Here is a 24661-nt window from a genome sequence, read left to right as displayed (position 1 = left end):
TATTCATCATCATCACAATTATTATTACCATCCTCAAAGTTTTTATTAATGTTTACTGAGTACTTATTATTGTCTAGAAATTGTCATTACTATTTATGATGCTTTAATTCATGTAATTCCACAATAATTTTTAAATCAATTGCTGTGATTGTCTCCAATGATAATATTGATGAGCAAATATGGTAAATAAATTATCACTTATTATCAATGATATGGTCACTTGGAGAATAATTTGTAAACTAAGACCTCAGAAAAGCCCATACTATTAATCACTTGGATACCCAGACCTGTAATCTGACCATCTACACTACTTCTAAACAAATGTACTAAATTAAATTATCACTATGGAACATTCAATAATAAATTAATGGGTATTAGAGAAGCATAACCAAGCTCTATCCTCTTTGAATCACTACTAACATGTCAGTTATAATCAGAAAAAGTCAAGACATTAACATATGAAGAAATTTGTACACACACAATCCTTCACTAAATCACATATCCAAAAATTAAAAAGACTAAAGGCAAAATTAGTAATTAAATAAACAAGTTATTTAGGTTTAAAATCATAGTAATGATTACATTATCTGAATTTTTTGATAAAGTTATTTATCTAGTGAAATAATTTCATTTTAAAATGATACTTATAATTCTCTACTATCATAATCCTATATAATAAAAGAGAAACATGGTAATTAGCCATACATCCGCTACCCTTCCTATTGGCTAATTAGGGAGATATGCAAATTAACTGCCAGGCAAGATGGCGGCCAGTAGCCATGCACTGAAGCGAACAGGGAGGCTTGCTTGCTCCAGTGATGGCGGACTCCAACATTCCCTGCCTGACTTGCCGGCCTCTCAGCTGCAACTCTAAGCAACTATGTTGCAAATATAGAAACTAAACAAACCCCCAGAAACCTGCTTTATTCAGCCGGGCTTCAGCCAGCCGGACCGTAATATTGTATCAAATACAGAAGGTAAACAAAGGCCAGAAACCTGCTTTCAGCAGCCAAGGCCTGAGCTAAAGCTGGCCAGAATAAAAAAAAAAGAAAAAGAAAAAAAGGAGCAGTTGGGAGCTTCAGTCACCCGCCAGGCTGAAAACGGCCCTCAGCCCCTCAGCCAGATTGGCCAGGCACCCCAGTGGGGACCCCACCCTGATCTAGGACACCCTTCAGGGCAAACCAGCCAGCCCCCATCCGTGCACCAGGCCTCTATTCTATATAGTAAAAGGGTAATATGCCTCCCGGCACCGGGATCAGCTGATCAGCATGACAGGGGGCAGCGCCCAAACCCCCTGATCGCCCTGCGGCTCTGTGTGTGACAGGGGGCGGGGCCACAACCTCCCTATCTACTCTGCTCTGTTCCTGACAGGGGAAGGCGCCCCAACCCCCTGATCAGCCCTGCTCTGTGCCTGATAGCGGGGAGCTCCCCAACCCCCTGATCGCCCTGTGGCTCTGTGTGTGACAGGGTGCAGCGCCCCAAACCCCTGATTGGCCCTGCTCTGTGTGTGACAGGGTGCGGTGCCCCATCTCCCCCCCGCCCCCATGGGCCCTGCTTTGTGTGTGATGGGGTAGAGCCATACCTCCCCATCGGCCCTGCCCTGAGTGTGACAGTGGCAGTGCCCCAACCTCCTGATCTGCCCTGCTCTTTGTGTGACAGGGGGCGGTGCCCCAACTCCCCTATCGGCCCTACCCTGTGAGTGACAGGGGGGAGCTCCTCAACCCCCTGATGGGCCCTGCTCTGTGTGTGACAGGGGGGAGCTCCCCAACCCCCTGATGGGCCCTGCTCTGTGCATGGCACAGGGGAGCTCCTCAACCCCCTGATCGGCCCTGCTCTGTGTGTGACAGGGAGGAGCTCCTCAATCCCCTGATGGGCCCTGCTCTGTGCGTGACAGTGGGGAGCTCCTCAAGCCCCTGATGGGCCCTGCTCTGTGCATGACAGGGGGTGGCACCACAATTTCCCTATCGACCCTGCCTTGAGTGTGACAGGGGGCGGTGCCCCAACCCCCCAATCAGCCCTACACTGAGCGTGACTGAAGGTGGCATTGCAACCTCCCGATCCGCCCTGCTCTGGCATGACCGGGGGCAGCGCCCCAACTCCTCAATCGGCCCTGCTCTGAGCCCGACCAGGGGCTGCACCTAGGGATTGGGCGTGCCCTCTGCCACCCGGGAGCAGGCCTAAGCCAGCAGGTCATTATCTACCGAGGGGTCCCAGACTGCGAGAGGGCACAGGACAGGCTGAGGGACCCCCTCTCCCCACTGAGTGCACAAATTTTTGTGCACCGGGCCTCTAGTATTTAAATAATTATACACATTCAGTCCACAGATAGTGTTTTCCTACATTATAAATTATGCATTTATTATAAATCTATTTAACATCATCATTAGAAATCAGTTTTATATATATATATAAACGGTCACCGTACGTGACTGTTACGGTGGAAAGACTGTAATGACCGGTCACTATGATGCACACTGACCACCAGCAGGCAGACGCTTAATGCAGGAGCTGCCCCCTGGTGGTCAGTACACTCTCACAGGGGGAGTGCAGGTCGGCCAGAAGTTGGGCTCAAGGCTGGTGAGCTCAGCTGCCACGGCAGGAGCCTCTCCCAACTCCACGGCAGCACTACCAAGCAGCGGCAGCAGGCACAGCAGGCTGGGATGAGCACTAGTAGTGCAGTGCATGCCCCGATTCAGGCTTCTCCCTGGCTGCCTGCCACTTGGCGCACTGCTACCTTACACATCCCCTGAGGAATCCCAGACTGTGAGAGGGCTATCCGACTGCTGGCTTAGGCCTGATCCTGGTGCCATTCTCTGTAGAAGGCAATCATTCTGAACAACTCAGTGACTCAGGGAAGTACAGGGAACTCAGGGTGAGCCTGCCTCCGTGCTTGACTCACCCACTCAATGGTGTTCGCAGGACAGACTGTGGTGGCCCAGCCCATGCACGTGCAGCAGCTGCTGAAGCTCAAGCAGCAGGCCATGCAAAAGCAGAAGGCCATCCTGCCACAAGCAGCAGTCTGACATTTCCCAAGGGGTCCCGGACTGTGAAAGAGTGCAGGCTGGGCTGAGGCATTCCCCTCCTCCCCAACCACCACCATGCACAAAGTTTGTGCACCAGGCCTCTAGTATTATATAAAATCAAAATATCCTTCAGTAAACTATAATCCCTAAAGTAATTTGTTTATAATTATTTAAGTATAATTGCTAATGGTTCATGCAATTTATTTCCCCACATTTTAAATAGAACAGTGCTTGTTTTGATTTAAATAGCGTAAGATTCAATTTTATTATTTCAGCATACTACAGTATCATAGTATAAAAGTCATATTTATTTGTGAGTATATATAATTAACATATTTTTATTTCAGTTTAATGTTGGATATCAAATTAGGCCATTTTCATATGCATAGATAAATTAAAATGTGAGATGTTAATATTTTGTATCATAGATTATGAATCCAAGGTAATTTATTAATCACAGATATGTAGATAAGTCATTTTTTCTAAAATCATATACTCAGAGGCCCATTTATTGAAGAAAACAAGATATGATAAAAAATGAATGTGGATTTGACCCAATAATCAAACATTCATGAATAACTGTCAAACCTACCTTTTAAATCTGGCATATGTTGGCTGACATGACTATTGCAATGCTGAATTATGAGAGCATGTCTTTAAGAAAGTATTTCTAAGAATTGCTTAAAGCCTCACACTAAACATATAGAATTTAAGTTAGGATGAGAAAATGCCTCTTTGTTATTATTACTAGAGGCCCGGTGCACAAAATTCATGCAATTGGGGGGGAGGGTCCTCCCAGCCTTCCCTGTGCCCTGCCATAGTGTAGGAGCCCCGCAATTGATTGTTCCAAAGAGGTAGGCCAGAGCCGGGGGCCCACCTACATGCCCTGTGGAGCTGGGAGGCAAAACCCCCAAGACCCCCAGGCAGGCCTCACCGGACCCCCAGGAATTCCTTGCCAAGCAGAGCCGGGACCCCCAGGCAGGCCTCACCGGACCCCCAGGCAGGCCTCGCCTCGTGGAGCTGGGGGACCCACCTACTCCTGTACGGAGCTGGGAGGAGACAGGACTCCCAGGCAGGTTCTGTGCCACACACGCAGCATCAAGCCCAGCCCCACCCACCTGCGCGTGCCTGCTGTGCGTGCAGCCATCTTGTGACAGCACGAGGGCATCACAGTGTGACGACCACTTAGGCTTTTATTAGTAAGGACTGTTACTTAATAATCATGGCTGACATTTTTTATGTGTTTACTTCCAGGCATTTTGCTAAGAATTTAAAAAACATTTCTTCAAGTCCTCTTTGTACAACTCTAGAAGTTTAGTACTACTATTATGTTATTTATAAGTAGGAAACTAGGGCTTAGTAATATTGAGCAATTTGCCCAAAGGCACAAGGTTTAGTCATATGTTATAGAGTAGGTCATAAATCTGAATCTTTAAGAATAAAAATTTCATAATTTCCCTGCTCATTTAAACAATTAAAAAATTAATTTAAAATAATCTGAAGTTCTCAGAAGAATTTAAAGAATAATACAAAATACTCTTATTTATCTTACATCCAGTTTTCAATTTTTTGCCATACTTTAGTTCTTTTTCTGGATATTTCTCCTGTTTTGTTTTGTTTTGAATTTGGGACCTGTTTCTTTGTCTCCACATTTTGGTTGCTTACCTATGTCTGTTTCTATGTATTAAATAGAGCTGCTATGTTGCCTTGTATAGTAGGTGTCCTGTAGGGCCCAGTAAAATAGACTTTTTAGTGTTGTAGGCAAAGATATGCTAACAAAATATTCTATCAGCATATCTACATACTAGTAGCACTCTTTATTGAAATATAATATAATATTATCTTGTGTTTTGTTCGTTTTTCAGGTAAATGAACCATTAGTTCATCTAGAACAGCGATTCTCAACCTGTGGGTTGCGACCCCTTTGGCGGTCAAATGACCCTTTCACAGGGGTCGCCTAAGACCATCCTGCATATCAGATATTTATATTACGGTTCATAACAGTAGCAACATTACAGTTATGAAGTAGCAACGAAAATAATTTTATGGTTGGGTCACAACATGAGGAACTGTATTTAACGGGCCAGAAGGTTGAGAACCACTGATCTAGAAGGTATGCAGAAGACGCTTCAGCTTTCCTTTTCTTATTACTTTAGTATATAGTTTTATCAATACAGTCATTTTTATATCTCCTGGAAAGAAAACACTTGGGCTGAATTTTGCTATTGTCAACTTAAATTGGAAGGTACATTTTCCAGAATTACCCTCCCTGTAAGGTTTATGATTAGAGTTCGCCAACAGAGGAAAACATATGAGATTTGGAGGTGGAGGGAAATTATGGGTCATCTGGAGTGACATGCAGACAAAGAGATGCCCAGTAGTCCCTCATACTTCTTTGCTGAACCTTTAGCTCATCTTTAGGACTGATGCCCTGCTGACTACCAAGGTCCCAGGTCCGGCCAGAGATGCTTGCCTGTGGAGCCACAGAGGTGGCGGCTGCACATAGGAAATCGCTTCCCAGATATTTTTCAATGAATATTCCTTTGCAGTCCCCTTTTGAAGACTCGATGTGCTAGGCCCCTCAGATTCCCCTGTAAATTCTGACTTATTCATACATGGCAGGGCTTCAGTAGAAATAAATATTGATTCTTTCTCTGGTCTTATGACTTCCTCCTTCCAAATCTTCATTTCCCAAGCTTCTCTCACATGTTGTAGAAGGGCTAATCCATACGATAAATTCTCCATTCACCTAATGCTCTATGTACCACTGCCTCCCTGGGTGAACCCTGACTCATACAACTCCAAACTAATCCCACTTTCAAGGAAATAGACATTTGTTGGGCACCTATCTTGACACAGGGGCTGGCTTAAGCACTGATGATGAACATATCTTTAAGATTACCAGAAATAATTTAAGTCATAATTAAATTGTAACTACACTTTTAAATAGATGACTTCAATCCAAAATTCATTGCGGAATTCAAAGACATGGATGATGCAAACATCCAAACCTCATCCAATCCTGATAAGTATAAAGACGTTTCTCTGCTCCTAGCAACACCCCTAGCACTGAGTCTGCTTTCCAAGTCCACTGGCCGATAGCTTTGGGGAGTACAAATTGTGGTGACCGTAAATCTGAGCCAGCTTTTACTGGTAGAACAACTCTCACTATTTTATCTGCATCTGTTATGAAGAAAAATATATTACCATGGCTCTCTTAAACCCAGACCAGACATCTGAACTGTCATTTTCACCTCTGATTTCCATCAAGGTTCACAAAGCTTTTAGAGGCACTCAGTAATGTATCCTGTATATCAAGATCCACAAAAGGCAACGTTTCTGTTCTACAGGGGTGAGAGGCAGAGCGCTGGACTCTTTGTAGTCCATGACCGGGGAGTTCAAAAGCACCAACAAAGGACTTTTATGCAGCCAAGGACTTTTTTCTATGACTTTTATTCTGAGCAAAATGTATTCAGCCAAGAAAGAATGGGAAATAGTGGTCTTAAAATAATTTCTGCAGCAGAAACTGGATTTCAAATGATATAATGAACTAATGTGCAGTAAAGGGATGGAAATAATTAGCTCAGACAAGGCATTTGATAGCGTTAGCAGAAAAATAATTGATCTATATTTTATGTGATTCTTTTTAAAAAAAAGGACTATATGGATAAAGTACTAAAGTCTTTGATAGTTATACCCCAAATATACATACATAATAAATAGTGGCATACAATCTTCTGATAAATTATATGTATTTGATTAGAACTCAGTATTTGTTCTTTTTATGAGCCCAAGACTGTGCTCTTTTTCAGAAGTGAAATATCTATTTTCCATTTAAATATGCAATCTTCGTACATACATCTTATTTATCCATTAGTTACTTATTACTTGTATATTTTCACAGAGATGTTGAAAAAAAGTTTCTGAATATAAACACAATGAAATTGTATCATGCATGAACATTGGAAGAACTACATTAGTTCCAACCTGAAAAACATGTTTATCTACGTTGTCAAAAAGTTGGACCTGTTCTTTGGACACTCATTTTACATATTTCAGGTCCTTTTTTCAGTTGTATGGAATTGTGTTGATTTATCCACACTTTCAATTAGGAATGAAGTTAATGGTTAGGGAAATGTTATTTCCTTAGCCCAAAGGTGAATCACATACAGAGAACAGAAACCATAGTTCACATTTCTGTCCCATTTCAGACTATTTCCTGAGGCTCCTTCATGTCCTGGTGGCATGGCCAATAGCTTTGGACTACCACTTCTGTTTCAAACAGAATGTAATTTTTAACCTAAAGACTTCACACTATTAAGTGATTGGTTTCACTACACTAAATCCTGGAGGTTGTCAATTTCTACTGCCTCGAGCGTTGCCCCAGTTTTAGTACCCATTGGCTCTAGTGCCCTAAATGTAGTTTCTCTGGGACTTCATGACCTCTCTCTCTTAGACTTTCTTAATCTTAGTGTCCAACTCTTGTTCTGATGTATGCCCCTGTGCTTACTAGTAAATCACTATCAGCTACCCTGAGTTGCAGAGTTGGAAAAAATAACGTTCCATTCAAGTTCATGTTCTCCACAGGAATTTATCCTTTGCTGTCCTCAACTTGACCTAAGTTTACTGTTTCAATCCTCCAACCAAGTACTGATATTAAAAAATGTTTACATAGATATTGAAAGGTACTTAGTGAAGCATACTGTATATATATTACGATACATATCATTATTATCCACATTGTCATCTTTAATAATAGTTATGCCTATTATTACTTCAATTTTTAAGGCATAACTATAAGCCAGGACTGTGGTAGTGAGGACTGAGTAATGTGGTTCAACCCCCAGAGCTGTGTAGTACCGCCACATAGCAGCCATAGTACTAGCTAGGTACTTTAAATACAATCCCTTATTTTATCTTGACAATAACAATGCAGGTTAGTTGTATTACTCTTTTTATAAAGGGTGGATCTAATGATCAATAAAACTTAGCTATATGCTCAAAGTTATACAACTAATAAGCGTAAAATGAAATTTAAGATTAGGATTCACTCGAATCCCATGCTTTTGTCATTATCCCTTGACTTTGCATTAATTACTAGGTATTCATACAGATGAGAAACATAGTGTCAAAATATTTTTTGGAGCTTTACAATTACTCTTTTAGGGGAGATAGCAGTTTGTTAACAATAAACTGATTTAACTTTTAAAAAATTCTTTTGAAGATCAATATGCTAAATCCAAATGTTAAAAAACCTTTAAAAAGGCCATTTAAAATAATATTTGCAGTGTACTATAGCTACATAAGATATTATCATTGGGGAAGCTGCATAAAATGCACAAGGGAACTTTATAATTTTGTATCTCTAATGTGCCTTAAGCTATTAAACAATAAAATATTATATAAATATGAAAAAGTTATGCAAATCATTTTACTTTGTTTTAACATATTTGAAAAATAATCAGGCACACAGTTCTCTTCTCCACTAATTGAAATGCCATCCATTAATCACTATGCAATTAATTATGAGAGGTGGTTACATTTACCCATACAGGAGCTAATTCTAGGACTGTGGAGGCTTTAGTGGCTACCACAATTAACATGATAGTATATACTGAAGAAATTTAAAAAAAAAGGAAGAAAATACAAGAGGATTTCTAACAGTGGGAGAGGATTATGAAGAACCATGAAAAGTATTTAAAAGTATATTTTGGATTGTCTAAACTTTGAATAAATTGTGAAATTTATTTTTCCTGTTTAACAAATTTATGGACATCTATAGAACATCATTAAAAAAAAGTTTAGAAATACAACGTAAGTTTTAATTGGAATGAAAGCATGAAGCTAACAGGCATTTCATCATCATCATCATCATCATCATCACTTGTCTTTGTCATTATTTAGCACTTTTTTTTTAATCAAACACTATTCATAGTATTAATTTTTATATTAGAATCTCTTAGATTTTAGCTAGGACTAACCATGAGCAATAAAAATATTTAAGAATAACAGAAACAACTCAACTGATTGGTAAATCATTACTATAGTTAGCAACTATAGTATTTTAATTTAGAAATATGTTCATAAAATAAAAACATTTTTATATTTATGTTAGATTTTAAAGTGTTGTGATAACATTAAAGCTTTGACTCATTTATTTTAGAGTTCCAATTATGTCCTAGTATTGTACTAAAATACAGTGGTGACAAAATAGATCCAATGAAGCCTATAATTTAGTGGGAAGAAAAAAGTAGTCAAAATATAAAAAACATGGTTGCAAACTGCAATAAGAATTATACATGCAAAAGTTAAAATTTGAGTTTTCTTCTGAGCCCTGTCACTAGTTAGCTGTGAACCATTTAGGAAATTACATATTATTATAGATCAATAATTTTTCAACTGAAAATTTTATTTTGCAAACATTTTTAATATATGTATGTATAAGCAGATTTATTTTCCATGATTAATTTTTAAAGAAACATTAAAATTGTAATGTAATTAGTTATTTGGAAAAGATCGCTATTAACTTTCACTATTAAACAATTTTTTCTGTATAGTACAAAAATAATAAGAAGACCATAAGACTTGGTATGGATGCAATCCTAAAACTATATTTTAAAGGAAAATGTGCTTATCAAAATTTTGTCCTGCTACTTTATATTCTCACTATATTTTTAAGGTCAAAATTGCAATTTTCTTCTTGGGACTGAGATGCAGTGAGCTATGGATAGACTTTTAAAATAAGATTTATTTGTTATTTTGAGAATTGCTTAAAATGAGATTTACACATTTGTTTTCTGCTGGGTTTTAAGGTCACAGCTAATATATATTAACTAGAGGTCTGATGCATGCAATTCGTGTAAGACTAGGCCTTCCTTCCCCTGGCTCCTGGCACCAGCTTCCTCTGGTACCTGGAACCTGGGCTTCCCTCTGGCCACCGGCACCCCGGACCCAGGCTTCCTTCGCAGCCCCAGTCATCCGGAAGGACGTCTGGTCTAATTAGCATATTATGCTTTTATTATTATAGATTGCTTTAGTGCTGGATATGATGTGCTATTTCTCACACAATTGTGATATGTGAAGAAGGAGGTGTTTATAACCCCCAATTTACAGGTGAAGGAACTGAGAGTGAATAGCTAACTTCTCTGCCTACATGTCAGTCAGAGAGGGAAAAATTTGAACCCAGGGAATCTGCCTCTAGAGTTTCGAACCTGCCACCAGGCCACTCTGCCTTTTTAAGCAAACATCTAAGAATGGCCTTAACTTTTGGATACTAACGAATGTAGACCTTCCCTTCACTTACTTGGTACTAAGTTTGGAAGACTCTTTTTTGACAGTTTTAATGTGTTAAAATGTACTGACCTGCCTTCCAGCATTTTCAAATCATTGTCTCTTTCGTTAGTGTAAGAATGGGATTATCCTGGACTTGTTAAAATGGCAGAAAAACCTGTAGGATTCTTTTAAAAAGCTCTGACCTAGTTTTACAAGTGTGCAATGTGCTATTAAGGTTTAAGGTCAAGATGAGGGTTTCCTTTCCTTAAATTTGCAAATCTGTATTAATGAACCTCAGTTGTGGCCTTTACTTGGTTGCTTTTCTCTCTATACCAGAGCTTGAAGGAGACTCTTAGCCCCCCAAAATCTAGAGTTCCAGGAGTCGTACGTCATTTGGTTCAATTCCCTGTCATAACAGGAGCATTTAATTGGTTTAAAATCCATCAATTCAAATAACTTGCAAGCATAATTATAATTTCAGATGAATATGAGGGTAAAGTATGCTAATAGAAAACATTGTTTCTTTCAAAAAGTTGTTGAAATTAGTCTAAATGATGTTAAGTTCCAGGCAGCATTTACTGTAAATTCATTATTGAAGAATTAATTGCATAGAAAAAGAGGAAACAGGAGACTAACCTCTAAGAAACCCTTTCACTGTATTAATATCTTATGCTCAACTTTTTTAAAAATCTTAATAGAGTGGTACAAAGGGAGTAATGGCATTTGTAAATTTTCAGTGCTTTTAATAAATTCACTTTAAATGTATCTAAGCATTAAAAAATTTTATTGTTCTAGGAAAATAGATCTTCTCTTAACATATTTAGGATTGGGCACATGACAATTATAGTCAATTTGTTCTCAATCCTGGCTAAACATTAGAATCACATGGAAGATTTAAAGGTAAAAAAACATTAATGCTGTGATCTCATTCTAGGCAAAATTAATTAGAATCTCTAGGATGAAACTCTGTCAATATTAATGTTTGAATGCACCTTCACCCCAAACAGGTAATTTTGTTTTTTTAAAATATGTTTTTATTGATTTCAGAGGGAGGAAGGGAGAGGGAGAGAGGGATAGAAACATCAATAATGAAAGAGAATCTTATACTGGGTGCCTCCTGCATGCCTCCTACTGGGGATTGAGCCCATAACCCGGGCATGTGCCCAGATCAGGAACTGAACCTCAACCTCCTGGTTCATGGGTTGACACTCAACCACTGAACCACACTGGCCAGCCACTTGGGTAATTTTAATGACTAATACATAGTTTCATCTCTTTTCTCATATACTGACCTACAACTGTGATCTTTCTATTCCTGTGAGTACTACTAGTAAAAGGTTATCCCCAATGGCTTTTCCTTCTTCTTTTTAAACTTTTTATCTTTGCACATTTAAATACATTTATACCTCAATTACTTGATAGACATAATTTTGACATTTTCTTAATAACACATTGAGTCCTAGTTAAAATAAAAATTTCCTTCATTTGCACTTTCCCAGCCTTTTAAATCGCCCTATATTTAGTATTCAGTTGTCTATTTTTGTGATTCAGGTTCAACTTCCAATATATTTGTGTATGCTTTCCTAATAGTATAAAGCACTGAATTAAATTTTGAAATTTGATAATGGAGACAGTATGAAATAAATGTGGAGAAAAATACAAAACCTCTTCCCTAGCAAATATTTTTGTTGTTGTTGTTTCTTGTTTATAAACTCCTACTCGTGTGATCCTTTTGTTGAAATTTCCTAGGGGATACATCTGTTTTTAAAATAACTTTTACATGTATATGTCAAATTCTTCTCTTCTTGAGACTCATCTCAAGTTCCACCTTTTCTATGAAGCTTTTCCTAATGTAATTCTGCCTTCCCTCCACTTCCTGAATTCACCTCTCCTGTGATCCCACAATACACTATCTAAATTAGTCGTTGTCCTTTTTTTTTTAGCAAAGAATGTTGCTTGAGAGCAAGGATATGCTTATTCATTTTAGTATATCAAGAACCTTGAACCTGGTTGTCATGAAAACACACACACATATTTTCTTGAAAGGATGAAAGATTCTGTGGCAAACAGCCTATATATACTGTTCATCTTGTTCAATTTCATAGCAGTATTAGCAAGCAGAACCTGTCTTGCATTCAAAGTTGACACAGTAGCAAATAAGACTTTTAATTGGAAGCTGCTGTGCAGGGTTTCTAATTGTATCGTCAATTTTAATTTCTTTTATATATCTCTTTTATTCATTTTGGGGGATGGAAAAATGTATATAGTCCCATGAATAGTCCAAACAGTTATCATTAGGAACTTGGCTTCATAAGGGAATCCAATATGCATATGGGATAAACTATTTATTCCAAAGAATGAAGTCTATCTTGCCGTTTTTTTGTCTTTACTGGATATTTTGTCCATGCTAGGTCAAGTCCTTGATTCAACTTTACATTTCTCTTTCTCAAAAAAGTGTTCTTTTCTATCTCTGGGCTATGCACAAACTTACATGAATTCTAAAGCCTATTTTACTTCAGAAACTTTGTAAAATTTTGGCTGCTTGTTAACATGAATTCCACCTAGTTTTTTATTTAGTGATTTATTTGTCTCAAACTAAAAAACAATGCTTTTGCTTCATATGTGTTATTTGAAAAAGAAATGGCCTGTTTGTAGTTAACTCTATAGAATTAACTCTACAGAATTGGTATCAGTAAAGAATTAATTTTTAAATATACTTTTTAAACAAGTACTTTTTATTGCCACTGGTTTTTTTCTTACCTCTTTTTGATGTTTTTCAAAATCATTATGAAAGGAGTCTTAGAAACAAAACTGAATTGCAAACTGTGTCTTTCAAAGCTTCACAAATTCAACTATTTATTTCGCCTTGTGCTGTTATGTAAAATTTGTCCTAGCATTTTGCTCTGCAAGACGGCAATTATTAACAATATATTTCTCTAAACTGTTGCCGCAAAGCTATTATTCATGCAGGGTTACAACCGAGTTAATTTTGGGAGAGAGCTGTTCAAAGAAGCCCAGAGCTGTGGTGCTTATGAGCACCGGCTTTTCTGTTATTTCTAATTAGTGTGAAATGGTTCCAAACAGGAGTCCGCCCCGCGGAAGTCTGTGTAGCACAAAGCCAGCCTCATCAACAGACACAGGGAACAGTTTTGTTTTGCTGAATAAACAACTGCGTCATGAAGCCTTTTCAAAAGGAATACAATCTGATTTACCACGCTCCTTAACTGTTGAACGTTGTTTATATGGCTTCAAGTCTTTTTTATTAAAATTTAAAAGTCTTATTATTATGACTCAACACAGATGATGATATGTTTGCAATGTTCCCTGCAAAAGGACTGTAGACTTATCCTAGTAAGACATTTTCCCTTCTCTTTCTATTTTATAAATGAACTGTCATCTTTTGTTTTGTGTGGTTTGGATTCATGACTACCCTTCTACATGTCTCATTACACCATTAAAACAATTTTGCTATCAATAATTACAATATTGCAAGAAAATCCGTTTATTACTTTTTCTACAAAATTTTATTTGTAGTGTTTTACAGATTACTGTTCTCTTGCAATAGAAGTTCTCAACGCATGTTGCTTGTCATGTGTATGAATGGGTGTTTAACTGGTTTAAATATAGCTCAAGCTGGAGATCTTCCGACATTTGCATTAGATGAGTTAATTGGACAATTGCATCCGATTGAGAACATATCTCCGATTTCCCATTCAGGATTCACTAGAGAAAAACCCAGAGAACTGACTGTATTTAATAAGACAAACCACACAAATCTTGGTCTTGAGTTTGCCCTGGGCTGCTCAGAATAATGTATAAAATTATGCTAAATTTTTGTTTCTTCTTGGGAGACTTAAACATGTCTTACATTTTCTGCATCCTTCCAAAATGCCTAGCATATTGTAAGTACACAGAGTGGATGCTCAATAAATGTTTTTTGAATGAATTTATGAATGGGTGTCAGCAATATTGCTTTCCACATGCAAAGTAATATGAAAAGCTAAATTACTTTCAATGAATGCCTTTAAAATATACTTACATGAAGTAATACTTATGTTATTATATTATCTTTAATGTCTAACCATGGAATGTCATAGATTGCACTATTAGATACAAAGCCATTTCAGATTCAGATCAGAGAATATTGAAGAGATTATAAAATCACAATCGCTTATTACCTTGATGTAGGAGTTGTGCATTCATATTTAGATAGAAACCACACACTTTAATTCTAAATATGCTTTTTCTTCTGAGATCAGTGGAAAAAATATTTAACCAGTGAAATGCTAATGGCTATGGAAGGCAAGGCTCACTATGGCAGTGTGGCTAAAAGAAAAAAGTGCTCAAGAGACTATCAATTTATATGGATAAATGAAAATATAAGCCTTCAGAAGCCAATGAGCAGGTTTGATATTTTTTCCCTCTTCTGATTTAACTTACAAAAACCTAAATACTAAGACACATGTTTCTATCTTTGCTAGCATTATCACAATCTTTGCCTTATTGCATATTCACAAAAACCAATGAGATGTTTTAAGGTGAGAAATAGATAGCTATAGGTAAAGTTGTAGCTATAGATTATTTTGATACACACACATACATATCTACACATGCATATATATGTTATGAAATGGAATATTGTTTAATATTAATCTGTAGCAGCTTTTTCCCTAACAGTCTTGATATATAGTTTATTATTTCTTTGTTTCAGCTGTATTCACTAGCGAAAGAGACTAAATGTCATTTAAAGAGCCAACTATCAGCAAGAATGTGACGTGAAAGTTTTTTACCTTTCATGTTGGTGTTTTCCACAGCAAAAACTCAATTCCTGCCATGTCCTGTTTTTCTACCCCTGAAATTTCAGTAACTTCAGCATTCCACTCAGAGATCTATAAAAGAATTTCCTCTTATTAAATATGTTGCATTAATGATTTTCAAATCATTTTTTAAAAGTCTACATGAAATAAGAACTTCAATGTACATTGGAACTACTAAAGAGAAAAGGTACATTCTTCCCAGATATTAAGGTTTTATTTGCTTGACAGTAGCATCTCTACTTATTTCAGGTAAATAACTCATCTTCTAACCTAACCGACTGTGCTTTCATTTAAACAGGTTGAGTAGAACTTGCAGAATTAGTTATTTCATATTTCATATTCATGAATATATAATAGAAAATGAGTCTGTTTTGACTCATGAGTTATATATGTTTTTAACCAGACTCATTTTGTTTTGTTTTGCTTTTTATTTTAGTTTCCTGTCCCTTGTGGAATTTTATTATTGCTTCATTACTAAAATCAGTACATGAGGGGTGGGGTGCAAAATCCAGTTTTTATCTAGAGTGTCTTTTTGAAACACTGACAATGGAGAAAATTAAGAATAAGTCAAAATTGCAGCTAAACAACCACAGGGAATAAAAACTAAAGTTACTCTTTTCACCTTCTGATTTCGTATTTCAGCAGTATTTTAAAGCTTAATGCTTGGCACTGTGTGATTAGTGTGTAGAATATCCTTTTTCACCAGAAGATACCATACAAATTTTTGCAAGGTAACAATTTACTAAAGCTGAAATTAGATGTCAATATACCATAATCTGGTGGTAATCTGGACAAAAGAATTAAGAGACCAAGTAACATGTTCTTCAAATTATAGCATTGGGGTACACCTGGAGTTCACTTTCTAGCAATGTAAGAGTGTTAATTTATTTAAATTCCACATTAAAAGGGCAATCCTGGGTGAAAGTCAAGCACTACATATCTTTAACATTGTCACAGTGGAGGGGTCATAGATGAAAGAGATGCAGTGAGAATTCACCACCTAATGCTTCTCCCTGTACCAGAGGATTCCCTTACCTGTAGTTAGCCTAATTAAACTGGAGAGGGGAGTGTTCTTAATTGGTTCCCTGCTCTATTAAGTAATGTAGATTTTTTTCCCTAGTTGTATAAGGTATCTTCTCTCTTTGGTCATACTCTGTATACCTGGAAATTACGGATTTCTGTACTTCCATGCTTTCCTGTATTCACTTCCTTTAAAACTATGGATGTTTTCATTGGTCATTTATCACATTTACTAATGCTACACACATTATTTAGACGAAATTGATCTGTGTGAATAACATTGTTTGTTATTTAACTTCCAGATTGTTTTATTGCCAGTTTTTAAAATTGGCAAACGTACTAATAGAACTTTAATATTTACAGTTGCCTGAATTGAGTCGTGCATTATGCTGAGTATTTTTCTCATCCATGTCCTCGGTTTCACCCTTATTTCTGGTGGTGGGTAGTGTGATTCCCATTTTATCCCTGAGACATTGAGACCCACTGAAATTAGACAGAGAGTATTTTAACCTGGGACTATACAACTCCATGCAATTCATTTACACCTTGTTTAAATATTACACATCCTTAAAATGTCTTTCCTACAATGACCAAGCCATACCTCCATCCTGGATCACATAACAGTTTCTAATGAAAACAACAACAACAATAAAAACTTCAAATCAATAATTTCTCAGTTTTATCACACTTAAAAATCATGCACTTTTACTCTTTCTTTTTATATATGTTGTGCTGTTTTGAGTTTGTTGTTTTTATTAGAAAACAGTTATTGTGTTGAGTTTATATTTCTTTGTTTTGCCTTTGTTTGTTTTTTTGTTTTTGTTTTTAAATATGGAACGCTTCACGAATTTGCGTGTCATCCTTGCACAGGGGCCATGCTAATCTTCTCTGTATCATTCCAATTTTAGTATATGTGCTGCCGAAGCGAGCAGTTGCCTTTGTTTTTTATTTTTTTTGTTTACTTTTGGTAGTCCAAAATTATTTATGCCCTGCCCTGTAACCAAATATTCTGATAATTTGACCTTTAATATTTTCCTTTCCTTCCTATTATCATAAAACCTATAGTGATAATCCAATCTAAACCCCTGCTTCAGGTCGTGAGTAGGCTTTTATCAAGGCAGAGATTAGAACTCAAATTTTCCAATTCTGAAGTAAGTGCTCAGTCTACCTAGGCTGTTTTGTTTTCTATTTTTGTTCAATTCACTTTGGTTACTGCAAAAGTTTGATTGTTCTGTTTTATTTATTTTTCATAGTAGAGATTACTTTAAAAAAATCAATTTACATAGTGCTTAGCTTAGTATAGATCCATGGTCGGCAAACCGCAGCTCGCGAGCCACATGCGGCTCTTTGGCCCCTTGAGTGTGGCTCTTCCACAAAATACCACGTGGGGGGGTGCACGTACAGTGTGATTGAAACTTCGTGGCCCATGCGCAGAAGTCAATATTTTGTGGAAGAGCCGGTATTTTGTGGAAGAGCCACACTTAAGGGGCCAAAGAGCCGGATGTGGCTCGTGAGCCGTGGTTTGCCGAGCCGCAGTTTTCCGACCACTGGTAGATCATCAGCTATTCTTTCATGTGAATTCAAGTTTCCTAGCCACTCTGGCTTCAAAGACATTACTGTTTTAATATCACGTGGCTTGCCAAAATGATGAAAAGCAACTATGAGTTACAGACTCAAATTAAGCAAGTAACGTTCTTTAACCAATGCTCTCTCACTGTTACAGAACGGTGAAGATTTGTTCTCAATGGTGGGTTCCAAATGCTCTGATATTTTGTCATTATGGAACACTTTCATTTTGGCTGCAAAACAAATGGAAATTTCAGATTGCAGCAATAAACTTATGCGTACCAACATTTACAAGCCCAACATCATGTTTGCATGAGTCCTTATCTTTCTGATATTTATTCTACGGTCAAAATCCATAAATGGCGTGATGCATGGTACTGTTGCCTGGCTTAGGAGGCTATGATGCTGGTGTGAGAATGCTGCAAGGAAAATTGTAGATTTAGGATTAAGGTTATTTTCCATATTTTTTCACTAACTTAAAAAATTAGAAAACATAACTTTAGGGCAATTTTCCAAGAAACTGATAGTGTAATAATAGTGTATATTATTATGAATGGCTAGCACTACAAATAAAAAAGCAACATGGCTGTTGGTATTTAAGCCTCCCCCAAAAAGGCATCAAATCTTGCAATACTAATACTTAACATTTTAGAAAGAATGGCAAACTAATTTGCCTGAGTTGCACTTCATTTACAGAATCATATTTCTAAAAGTCTGTCCTAAGGCTTCCAATTTGAAGTCATCAGCCAAGTAAGCTATCATTTTATAAAACAGGTATAAAAACCCCTTCGACAACCAAAAGGCTCAATATAGTTGCTGCTTGTCAAGACTCATTGGTTTCAAATAAGTGATATTCCAGGTAAATTGTATGTTCACAAAAGCTCCTTTTCAGTGATACATATACTATAGTTTATTTGTTTTTTATTTTTCATAACTATAAGATAAAACCCTATTGACATAATTGCAGAGGTTTTTTCAAAGTATTGTTTAAAGTACAGAACTTTATTTCCCAAAAAAAAGTCACTAGAAGTGGTGCTAGGCTTTTCATCCCCAATGTACATGCTGCTTATTTAAGCTGATTGCTTGGCACACTGGCTGCCCCTTAGGCCCACTCCCTTTGGCTTACTCATGTGACAACAAGTATACTTTGGATATGAGATTTCATCACAAACAAAAACTCTTTATCTTGAAATTATCATTCATTTTAAAGATTTAGATGCCAAAACAGAAACATGAGTGAGTTGTTTCAGGCCATTGGGTTGAGTATGCTTATACTACATTCTTTTTATAAATTATTATCATTTATTTGAGAGAGAGAGAGAGAGAGAGAGAGGAAGGGGGGAGGAGAGAAAGAAGGGGGGGAAGAGAGAGAAACATTGATTTGCTGCTCCACTTATTTATGCATTCATTGGTTGTGCCCTGACAAGAAATCGAGCCTGCAGCCTTGGCATATGAGTTGACTCTCTAATCAACTAAACTACCTGGACAGGGCCTAAACTACTTTCATGTGTTTCTGAGATCAGACTGAGAAATAACATTTCACTTTAAAATTGGCCAAAAAATAAAAATAAAAAAAAGGAAATAAGACAAAGCTTCTAGAAACCAATTAATGAACAAATATTAAGAACAAAAAGCATTACTTAGCAATGTGACATAAAAATATTCTAATAATTACAAACAATATTTGAGTGCTTACAATGTGCCAGGCATTATATTGTGTTTTCAGCATTTGTCCATATTGACTTTTTACAACACTATGAGGTAAGTACATTATTATACAATTACCATTCAAATAAATTGTGGTTTGAAATATAAGTAGGGCTATGGTCTGAATGTTTGTGTCACCTCAAAATTCACATGTTGATATCCAAATGCCCAATGTGATAGTATTGAAGGTGGAGCCACGGGGAGATGATTAGGTCAAGAGGGTGGAGCCTTCATTGATGGGATTAGTGCTCTTATAAAGCACACCCTGAGAGCTCCCTAGCCCTTTTCACCAGGTGAGGACATAGAAATATGGTACTGAACCAGGAAGAGGGGCCTCACCAAAGTGTGACCATACTAGTGCCTTGATCTTGGACATCCCAGCCTACAGAATTGTGAAAAATAAGTTTATGTTGTTTATAAACTACCCAGTCTGTAGTATTTTGTTATAGCAGCCTGAACAAACTAAGACAGGTAGCTCTCACAATATCTGTTACCTAGTAAGTTGCTAAAATGAATTTGAGCTGGTCCTTAGGATTGAGAGTTTATTTGATTAACCACCAGGTTGTCCTCATAGAAAAGCATAAAGTATCTTTTATTGTACTAGAATGTACATGTGTGTGTATTTAATGAGTGATTGAATACTATTATTTTAAACACTATTTTGTCCATGAGAACACTGATGCATGAAAGATTAAGTAATTTGTTTAATCTAATCTACACAGTTCTGTAAAAAGAAAAAGAGAAAAACACTGAAAGTTATGTTCCCTACAAGCTTGAGTACTTCTCATTGAAAATCTACTAAATATTTAAAACGTATTATATGCCAAGAACTGTGTTGAGGAAATCCTTTAAAATCTTTAAATCAGAGAGATTTTGTCATTGTTAGATGAGCCAAACACAATCATTACCTTTGTGGAGTCTAGAATTGTCAAATTTTCATAGTTCTATAAGTTTACCCTAACAATTATTTCAGTTACCTAAATATAAGTGCTTACTTGATCAAGTTTTTTTAAAAAAATAAAAAATATATTTTATTTCATAAAATAAATGTCAGTTTTCAATGAAGTATAATAAGTAATGTATTCTTTAAATATAACAAAAAATCCCTAAAAGTAAATTGCAATGTTGAATCAAATGAAGTATGTAATTCATTTTTAGGATGCCATGTTCCCTGTTCCCTTGAATAAAGATAACACAAAGAATGTTGGTAGAATATAATATAGAATTTGTAACAAAAATCAACTTATGAATTAAAGAAACAAAACTGCTTTATTAAGGCAACTGCTTATGATGCATATAGGATTGATGACATTGACAATTCTATCTAATTATAAAAACAAATTTGATTCTTGATAAACCTGCTGTCAAATCAACTCAAGACCAAGAAGTAGTAAGTAAAAATTAATATCATTTATATAGTTATTAAATGGTTCATTATCAGTTATTATTTATTCATTCTTAATTGCTATAATACCATATATAGATAATGGACAACTTTTTAAAATGATGTTTGCTTGGTTGTTGACCTGGGCAAGACTCTCTGACCTCCAATACAGTGTTAATTAAAGACAATTTTCCATTATGCTCAGAGAAAAGAAATAGAATGGGAAAGAAGATAACTTCTAAGTAATAAATTATTAAGTATGGAATGTGGCTTCAGAGAAATACTCCAGGATGTTCACCCAGGTCAGTATTTCTAGACCTTCTATTTTGCACCCAGAGGAAAATATAAGAGTTTTATTAGGCTCTGGTTGATCAGTAGGCTTATTTGACTTCCTTTTGTCCAGAGGATTTCTGGGGTTCTGATTATTCTAGGTCATAGGATGGTGTTGTAGCAACTTTGTTGATGAAACAGATCAAGATAACTTCCCATCAAGTACTTTATTGATGTCACAGGGAAAAAAAGTGAGTCAATTGCATACCATAACCTACTTTTACAATGCAAATGTCACAAGTTAGAGCACAGGGGATATGACTAATCGCTTATGGCACGGGAAAAGTTATTGCAAGAGATTTAGAAGACAGTAAAATAGAGTATTACTATATATTTGCTCAATAGTAATCACATGTTAAACTCTATTTTTTTAAAAACCTTAAATTTGTCAGAACATATTTATTAAAAAAATGGCATTTTTTTCTGAAAGGAATTTTTTTTACAGTAATATAGGGTAAAATCACTTTATGTCCTTCATCTCTAGTGTCTCTTTCACCCTTCTCTCTTTTGAAAATTCTTCTTTTTCCTCTTCTCCTTTGCACTTCTTTAATTTACAGTATTGCTGTGTGTGCATTCCTCAAGAAATGTGAAATGGAGCAAGAGGCTGTAACCGGGGAGGGAGGAATTCTAACAGCTAAACAGGTGCACACAGAAAATAAATAAAAAATGAGAAATCAGACCCCCTGGGTTCTATAAAAGGAGCATTTGCTGAGTAACTAATTTGGTAGCCCTTGTGCCCTATGAATTATTGTTCTGATTTACCCACTTACACTGTCTAACAAACTCAAATTGCTCAACACTCTAATTATTCTGTATGCAACATGAGAAGAGTGTAACTTCTAACACCAGTTATTAAAGATATGAAGTGATTCTGTTTTTTCACTGTTTTTGTTTATTTTGTTTCAGTTTCCTGCTATGTTGAAGGACATATTAATGCTTAAATTTTGTTGCATTATGTTGTATTTTTAAATTTTGCCACACAATTCAATGTAATTGTTTAAATATTAAAATGGTTATTTTGAAATAATAATAATCTACACAATATCCTCTATTTCATTCATTTACTAAAGATTTATTGAACATCTACTATGTATATCCCTACCTGCTATGTGCCAGTTTATACTGAAACTATAGCCATTTGAAAATTTTTACAATATTTCAGATCAGTCATTCTACATAATATATTCTTCAAATAGTATCTTCCAATCTATTCCATCATTTTACTATTCACTTTCTAAACATATGAGCCATGAATAGCTAAAGCCAGTTAAATTTACAATAAAGTTTTTTTTTTTTAAAAAGAATTATCTGAATAGACACTTCTCCATAGAGGACGTACAGAAGGCCAATAGACATATGAAAGGATGCTCAATGTCACTAATCATCGTCACTAATCATCAGAGAAATGCAAATCAAAACCACAATGAGATATCACCTCACACGTGTCAGAAGGGCTATCATTAATAAATCAACAAACAAGTGTTGAAAAGGATGTAGAAAAAAGGGAATCCTGATGCCCTGTTGGTAGGAATGCAGTTTGGTGCAGCCACTGTGGAAAGTAGCATGGAGTTACCTCAAAAATTAAAAATGGAACTGCCTTATGACTTAGTGATTCCACTTCTGGGATGTGTCAGAAGAAACCCAAAACATGAATTGGAAAGAATATATGCACCTCTAAGTTCACTGCAGCATTATTTATAATAGCCACGATTCTATTTTCTTAATCTCTCTAAAAATTATCTAATTCTAACTCTAACACTATCACCTTATGTTTCCATCATTTTTCACCTGGTCTGTTGAGGAATTGTTTTAGTTTTCTATGCTATGTAAAACATTACCACACATTTAGCACCTTGTAGCCATATGTGTTTATTGTAGGTTCTCTGTTTAGTGAGACGTGGATTTCAGGGTCCTATTCTAACCTTATTCAGGTTGCTGGCAGAATTCAGTTCCTTGTGATTATAGGAAGGAGGACTCTCCTATTTCCCTCGCTGTTGGTCAGGGAATGCTCTCAGTCCCTAGAGCTGACCCTCAGGTCCTTGATATGTGGTTATCTCAATAGGCAGTTACAATATGGATGTTTGTTTCTTCAAAGCCAGCAGGATAATGTGTTCTGCTTTAAATCCCTTCTCTCAGGAAAATACTGACCCCTTTTTAAAGGGCTTTTTAGAAGGACTCTCATTAGGTCAGGCCTGGGATAATCTCTCCTTTATTGATTTCAAAGTTAACAGATTAGAGACCTTAGTTATATCTGCAAAATACCTTCACCTTTGCCATACAACATAACCTAATCATGGGGGTAAATCCCATCATATTCATAAATTTTACCTTTATTCAAGGAGAGGGGATTACACGGGGTGTATATGTAAGAGAGTGAGGACTTTGGGGGCCATCTTATAATTTTACATTCCAAAATTGTTAATTAGTACCTAAATGCATTCTGACCGATTCCATTCTTCAATGCTGAAAGAATCATCTCAAACATAACTTTTATCATTTTGTTCCCTAAAATAAACTATTTCTCCTTCCCATTGCTGTTGATATTAAAAAAATAAATACATTTTTACAGGAACTATAATAACTAGCAGGGTCTCTGGCCCAACTCATCTCTCTGGCTCTGTCTTCTACCAGGTTCTTTTACTCTCTGCATTTCAATCAAACTGATTTTCTCTTGGTTCCTTTATTTATCATGTTCCTTCTCCCCAAAGGGCATTTTGCATTCCCTGATGTCTTTACCTAGACCTTTCTTCTGTCCCTTTTCATCTAGCTATTCTGACTCATTCTCCAGATCTCACATAAACTATTACTTCCTTTTATAGGCACTCTTTGTACTATGTACCTTTTCGGTAGCACTTTTCAAAGCTGAAATTTTCCTGTGTTGTGAAGGGCATACTATTTCCTCTACTAACTTTCCTCAGGCAGGAACCAATGTGGGTTCTTACAGCCTTGTGTACCCCTGTGTTTGGGACAGTAGCTTGCACAAATTCACTAAATATATGTTAACTGACCAATTAAATAAAAGTTTCTTGCATGACATATTTTATATTTGGTTTTGAAAAGAAATATAATATTTTCTATTTATACATGTTTATGTATAATTAATATTTTAAAGCATAATTAATGGTTATCATTTAATAGAGTATATATTGGAGTGCTGTAAAAGTGATTGTTTGTCAATATCCATCGTTCAGATTTTGAGCAATTTAGAACAAATTGTTTAATATTTCAGTCATGAAGAGCAAATCATTCAAAGGCACATGAAAATATTTGTAGAGAAGATGTTTTAATTATAGGTTTATATTTTATTTATCTTTTAAAAAATATATTTTTATTGATTTCAGAGAGTGAGAGTGAGATAGAAACATCAATGATGAGAGAGAATCATCAATCAGCTGCCTCCAGCAATTCCCACACTGGGGATAGAGCCCATAAGCTGGCATGTGCCCTGACCAGGAATCAAACTGTGACCTCCTGGTTCATAGGTTGATACTCAAGTACACCAGTCAAACTAATGTAGGTTTTTTAAAAAGAACTATACTCTG

At 36.3% G+C, this 24661-nt stretch overlaps 1 non-coding gene across 1 annotated transcript; it reads right to left on the bottom strand.

Annotated features, from left to right (window-relative positions):
• Positions 1-16957: 16957 nt before the first annotated feature.
• LOC139021377 (U6 spliceosomal RNA) lies at positions 16958-17064 on the bottom strand. The gene has a single exon (XR_011473482.1). It is a non-coding gene; the product is annotated as a U6 spliceosomal RNA (small nuclear RNA).
• Positions 17065-24661: the final 7597 nt, after the last annotated feature.

This window comes from Myotis yumanensis, unplaced genomic scaffold (genome assembly GCF_028538775.1).
Source record: "Myotis yumanensis isolate MYYU_CA2020_CCGP unplaced genomic scaffold, mMyoYum1.0.hap1 SCAF_12, whole genome shotgun sequence".
Taxonomy (NCBI): domain Eukaryota; kingdom Metazoa; phylum Chordata; class Mammalia; order Chiroptera; family Vespertilionidae; genus Myotis; species Myotis yumanensis.
The sequence above is the reverse complement of the archived record's forward strand: the minus strand, read 5'-3'. Positions and strand labels throughout refer to the sequence as shown.